Genomic DNA, 6,503 nt, shown 5'->3' with positions numbered 1-6,503 from the left:
GCCATTTTCCTGGAGTTAGTTCACAGGAAAAATGGCCGCCGGGTGCCTGACCGATCAGCCTGCAGGACATCAGAGGCCGCCATCTTAACACAGCCCAGGGCTCCAACAATATGTCTGCCGCGTCACGTGACTAGGGGCCTCCTACCTGAGCCATTAACCCCTTAACAACCGGGCCAAAGGTTTTGCATTTTCTTCTTTCCCTCCTCACATAACAATGAGGGGGCAAATCTGTAATGGCGGCATTCAGTAAGCGGGGCAATGTCCTGGGCAGCTGGGGGTCAGTATAGTATATATGTATATAGTTACCTGTATTCTGGGGGTCAGTATGGTATATACAGTATATCTATAATACATAGTGTATGACACTGTCAGGACTCCTAGGACTATATATATCTATAATACATAGTGTATGGCACTGTCAGGGCTCCTAGGACTATATATATATATCTATAATACATAGTGTATGACACTGTCAGGACTCCTAGGACTATATATATATATAATACATAGTGTATGACACTGTCAGGGCTCCTAGGACTATATATATATATATATATATATATATATATAATACATAGTGTATGACTCTGTCAGGACTCCTAGGACTATATATATATATATAATACATAGTGTATGACACTGTCAGGGCTCCTAGGACTATATATCTATAATACATAGTGTATGACACTGTCAGGACTCCTAGGACTATATATATCTATAATACATAGTGTATGACAGTGTCAGGGCTCCTAGGACTATATATATCTATAATACATAGTGTATGACACTGTCAGGGCTCCTAGGACTATATATATATATAATACATAGTGTATGACACTGTCAGGGCTCCTAGGACTATATATATATATATATATATATATATATATTAATACATAGTGTATGACACTGTCGGGGCTCCTAGGACTATATATATCTATAATACATAGTGTATGACTCTGTCAGGACTCCTAGGACTATATATATATCTATAATACATAGTGTATGACACTGTCAGGACTCCTAGGACTATATATATATATATATATATAATACATAGTGTATGACTCTGTCAGGACTCCTAGGACTATATATATATCTATAATACATAGTGTATGACACTGTCAGGACTCCTAGGACTATATATATCTATAATACATAGCGTATGACACTGTCAGGGCTGTCCCTGCTCCCTGTTCCACTCTACGCCTGCCATGTCAGATTGGTGTGGTCAGACCATGATTTGGTAATGATAGATATGGACTCTTTGCTCTTAAGGTGATTATTGCCTCCTGACTGATCCAGACATCCTGTGAGCGACCACTATTGCCCTTGCCCACTTTTTTTTCACCCTTAACAAAGCATCGGAAACTGATCCAGCTATTACCTGGCAGCCCATAGAGCGGAGGCCTCTCACTAAGGGAAGTCTATCATTAGAATCCCTTTTTGTACAAAGACCTTGTCGGTACAGACTTTAGAAAGGCGATTCTTCTCTTACCTTCCTTTTTCTGATCCACACCACCGATAGAAGACCTTTAATAAGGAAATGAATCAAAGTTCAGTTGGACATTGAGTATAGTAATGGTAACCGGAGCCAACCTTCTCAATACCTGATGAAACGCATTACAAACTCCCTGGACTGAAAGGCTGGACGATGGCCTCAGGCGCGGCAGGACCTCTTATGTCCTCAGCAATGGCTGAGACTACATGAATTCAGTGCACTTTGTTGTTCTCGTAGGTAGGAACTCTTCCACATGTCTTTTGGAGTTGTACTGTGCTGAGGGAATTTTAGGATGGTGTTCACAAAACTTCTTGGTCAGATCTCTCCGTTGTCTCTCCCTCGCACGCCTGCCTTCTTCCTGCTCCACCTTTCGGATTTCTCTTTCAAGACCAGTCCGTACCATAGACCCTATGTCACGGCATACGGTTACTGGCGCCTGATCATGTATTCCGGCGTTCTGGTAGTTGACACATCCTCTCTATGGACACTCTTCTGGAGATTGCAGGCTTACCGCGACATAATGTGTGGAAGTCATTTGCTGGCTGTGTCCTCGTCTCTGGCGGCCAGAGTCGCTCACCTTCCTGCCTGTCTCCCCCCTCCCCTTTTTTCTTACCGTGTATTGGTTTATCTGCGGACCCGCTCTCGGTGGGTTCTGTACCTGTTGCCGCCTGTCTTGTTTTATTTGTTATAAATATAATTCCGTGCACTGTCCGCTTTGCCAGTATGTACTACCACCCATCTCGGAGGACATAAAAAGCTCCTCTTTAAAGGGGATGTCCAGGATTCTTTGTAAGGAACTGGAGTAAACTGACACAAGTTCTAATAAATCACTTGCATGGGAACTAAGCTGCAGAGACTCCGTTTCAGGCACTACGGAGAACGCCGCTCTCAGGGGTCTTGATGCTGCTTTGTCCATCCAGAAACTAATTATCAGAAACACCTCATTCTGCAACCCTGATCTCACTTCCTCTCTCCATAGGTGTCCAGGGCCTTTCCGCTTCCCCTCTCTGTGCACCTTTATGTTTCTTCTTCCGCTGTAACAGTCACCTCCCCCGTCCACAGGCTTCTACGTCTCGCCCAGTTTCCCCCGTCCACAGGCTTCTCCATCCACAGGCTTCTCCATCCACAGGCTTCTACGTCCCGCCTCCCCCCGTCCACAGGCTTCTACGTCCCGCCCTGTCCCGCCTCCCCCGTCCACAGGCTTCTACGTCCCGCCTCCCCCGTCCACAGGCTTCTACGTCCCCGCCTCCCCCCGTCCACAGGCTTCTACGTCCCGCCTCCCCCGTCCACAGGCTTCTAACGTCCCGCCCCGTCCCGCCTCCCCCGTCCACAGGCTTCTACGTCCCGCCCCGTCCCGCCTCCCCCCGTCCACAGGCTTCTACGTCCCGCCCCGTCCCGCCTCCCCCGTCCACAGGCTTCTACGTCCCGCCTCCCCCGTCCACAGGCTTCTACGTCCCGCCCCGTCCCGCCTCCCCCGTCCACAGGCTTCTACGTCCCGCCCCCGTCCCGCCTCCCCCGTCCACAGGCTTCTACGTCCCGCCCCGTCCCGCCTTCCCCCGTCCACAGGCTTCTACGTCCCGCCCCGCCTCCCCCGTCCACAGGCTTCTACGTCCCGCCCCGCCTCCCCCGTCCACAGGCTTCTACGTCCCGCCCCGCCTCCCCCGTCCACAGGCTTCTACGTCCCGCCCCGTCCCGCCTCCCCCGTCCACAGGCTTCTACGTCCCGCCCCGTCCCGCCTCCCCGTCCACAGGCTTCTACGTCCGCCCCTCCCCGCCCTCCCCCGTCCACAGGCTTCTACGTCCCGCCCCGTCCCGCCTCCCCCGTCCACAGGCTTCTACGTCCCGCCCCCCCCGTCCACAAGGCTTCTACGTCCCCGTCCCGTCCCGCCTCCCCCGTCCACAGGCTTCTACGTCCCGCCCCCGTCCCGCCTCCCCCCGTCACAGGCTTCTACGGTCCCGCCCCGTCCCGCCTTCCCCCCGTCCACAGGCTTCTACGTCCCGCCCCGTCCCGCCTCCCCCGTCCACAGGGCTTCTACGTCCTGTCCCGCCCCGTCCCGCCTCCCCCCGTCCACAGGCTTCTACGTCCTGTCCCGCCCCGTCCCGCCTCCCCCGTCCACAGGCTTCTACGTCCCGCCCCCCCCCGTCCACAGGCTTCTACGTCCTGTCCCGCCCCGTCCCGCCTCCCCCGTCCACAGGGCTTCTACGTCCCGCCCCCCCCCCGTCCACAGGCTTCTACGTCCCGCCCCGTCCCGCCTCCCCACGTCCACAGGCTTCTACGTCCCCGCCCCGTCCCGCCTCCCCCGTCCACAGGCTTCTACGTCCGCCCCGTCCCGCCTCCCCCGTCCACAGGCTTCTACGTCCCGCCCCGTCCCCGCCTCCCCCGTCCACAGGCTTCTACGTCCCGCCCGTCCCGCCTCCCCCGTCCACAGGCTCTACGTCCTGTCCCGCCCCGTCCCGCCTCCCCACGTCCACAGGGCTTCTACGTCCTGTCCCGCCCCGTCCCGCTCCCCCGTCCACAGGCTTCTACGTCCTGTCCCGCCCGTCCCGCCTCCCCCGTCCCACAGGCTTCTACGTCCTGTCCCGCCCCGTCCCGCCTCCCCCGTCCACAGGCTTCTACGTCCTGTCCCGCCCCCCCGTCCCGCCTCCCCCGTCCACAGGCTTCTACGTCCTGTCCCGCCCCGTCCCGCCTCCCCCGTCCCACAGGCTTCTACGTCCTGTCCCGCCCCGTCCCGCCTCCCCCGTCCACAGGCTTCTACGTCTCCCGCCCCGTCCCGCCTCCCCCGTCCACAGGCTTCTACGTCCCGCCCCCGTCCCGCCTCCCCGTCCACAGGCTTCTACGTCCCGCCCCGTCCCGCCTCCCCCGTCCACAGGCTTCTACGTCCCGCCCCGTCCCGCCTCCCCCGTCCACAGGCTTCTACGTCCCGCCCCGTCCCGCCTCCCCCGTCCACAGGCTTCTTACGTCCCGCCCCGTCCCGCCCTCCCCCGTCCACAGGCTTCTACGTCCCGCCCCGTCCCGCCTCCCCCGTCCACAGGCTTCTACGTCCCGCCCCGTCCCGCCTCCCCCGTCCACAGGCTTCTACGTCCCGCCCCGTCCCGCCTCCCCCCGTCCACAGGCTTCTACGTCCCGCCCCGTCCCGCCTCCCCGTCCACAGCTTCTACGTCCCGCCCCGTCCCGCCTCCCCCGTCCACAGGCTTCTACGTCCCGTCCCGCCTCCCCCGTCCACAGGCTTCTACGTCCCGTCCCGCCTCCCCCGTCCACAGGCTTCTACGTCCCGTCCCGCCTCCCCCGTCCACAGGCTTCTACGTCCCGTCCCGCCTCCCCGTCCACAGGCTTCGTACGTCCCGGGTCGTCCCGGCCTCCCCCGTCCACAGGCTTCTACGGTTCCCGTCCCGCCTCCCCCCGTCCACAGGCTTCTACGTCCCGTCCCGCCTCCCCCGTCCACAGGCTTCTACGTCCCGTCCCGCCTCCCCCGTCCACAGGCTTCTACGTCCCGTCCCGCCTCCCCCGTCCACAGGCTTCTACGTCCCGTCCCGCCTCCCCCGTCCACAGGCTTCTACGTCCCGTCCCGCCTCCCCCGTCCACAGGCTTCTACGTCCCGTCCCGCCTCCCCCGTCCACAGGCTTCTACGTCCCGTCCCGCCTCCCCCGTCACAGGCTTCTACGTCCCGTCCGCCTCCCCCGTCCACAGGCTTCTACGTCCCGTCCCGCCTCCCCCGTCCACAGGCTTCTACGTCCCGTCCCGCCTCCCCCGTCCACAGGCTTCTACGTCCCGTCCCGCCTCCCCCGTCCACAGGCATCTACGGTCCCGTCCCGCCTCCCCGTCACAGGCTTCTACGTCCCGTCCCGCCTCCCCGTCCACAGGCTATCTACGTCCCGTCCCGCCTCCCCGTCCACAGGCTTCTACGTCCCGTCCGCCTCCCCCGTCCACAGGCTTCTACGTCCCGTCCCGCCTCCCCCGTCCACAGGCTTCTACGTCCCGTCCTATCTCACCTTCCCCAGCCACAGGCTTCTTCCGTCCCGCTTCCTACCCTTTCTGTAGACTTCTGGGGTGGAGCTGACAGTCCATCTCCTCTGTATTGTATTCATGCTAACAGACCTAGTGAAGAGAGGGAAGCTGCCATGGAGATGTATGATCAGGTTCATTGATGTGTACGATTATCCCCTGACCCTGGTCTATAGTCTCTCACTCTGTCAAATCAGTATCCCTGTGTTATGCTGAGGAGGCCCAATAGGGCCGAAACAGCGCTGTCCATAGCTGGGAATCTGGTCCTTTTGGATAGAAATACTAATTTGGCAGTTAAATCCACATTATGATTAATTAGACTTTATAACGGAGTTGTGCATGATGTTAAGGATGCCGCCCTCTATAGGGTGGTGGACAGAGTGCACTGTTCTCCTAATTCCCATCCTGGAGAATAGATTTGCATATTGTTTACCCAGGTTCTTCTATGTATTATATAAGACGCACTTCAATCAGACGGCATCTCTGGAATGGCACAATGTATGAGGACATAACTGCAGGCTCCATGTACAGATGGCGGAGTATTATTAACATGTATTTTCCGAGCAGCTCCCACTAGAGCCAGAGTTGTAAGTAGAAAGCCATGCGCCAAGTAGGGTCCATAACCTTTAGGACTGTCTTCTCCTGTGATGGCGCAGGTGAACCTGTCCTGGAGTGTTTGATGAAGACAGGACACAGCAGCTGATGATGAATCTCATTTATTGGTACAAGGCTTACATATGACAGTGCAGGTTCATGGCTCAGACAGGTCTTGCTGCAGCTCGGCCTCCAGTTGGCTGAGCTTGTGCTGAAGTAACAGTTCATAGTTGACCGTGTTCCTCAGAGTGGCAGCTGGATATCTCCGGCCTGTGCTTTTCCCTTTCTTCTTTCGCCTACGTGGAGCAGAACCCCCATCCTAAAGATCATAATACGGCGTAGTGGTCGCTGACTGGTGAGGACGAGCGTGCCGCCCTTCAATATAGGCTCTTCAAAGATGGTTTCAATA

The sequence above is a fragment of the Leptodactylus fuscus genome, chromosome 8, assembly GCF_031893055.1.
Source record: "Leptodactylus fuscus isolate aLepFus1 chromosome 8, aLepFus1.hap2, whole genome shotgun sequence".
NCBI classification, from domain to species: Eukaryota; Metazoa; Chordata; class Amphibia; order Anura; family Leptodactylidae; genus Leptodactylus; species Leptodactylus fuscus.
Note: the sequence above shows the minus strand (reverse complement) of the source record.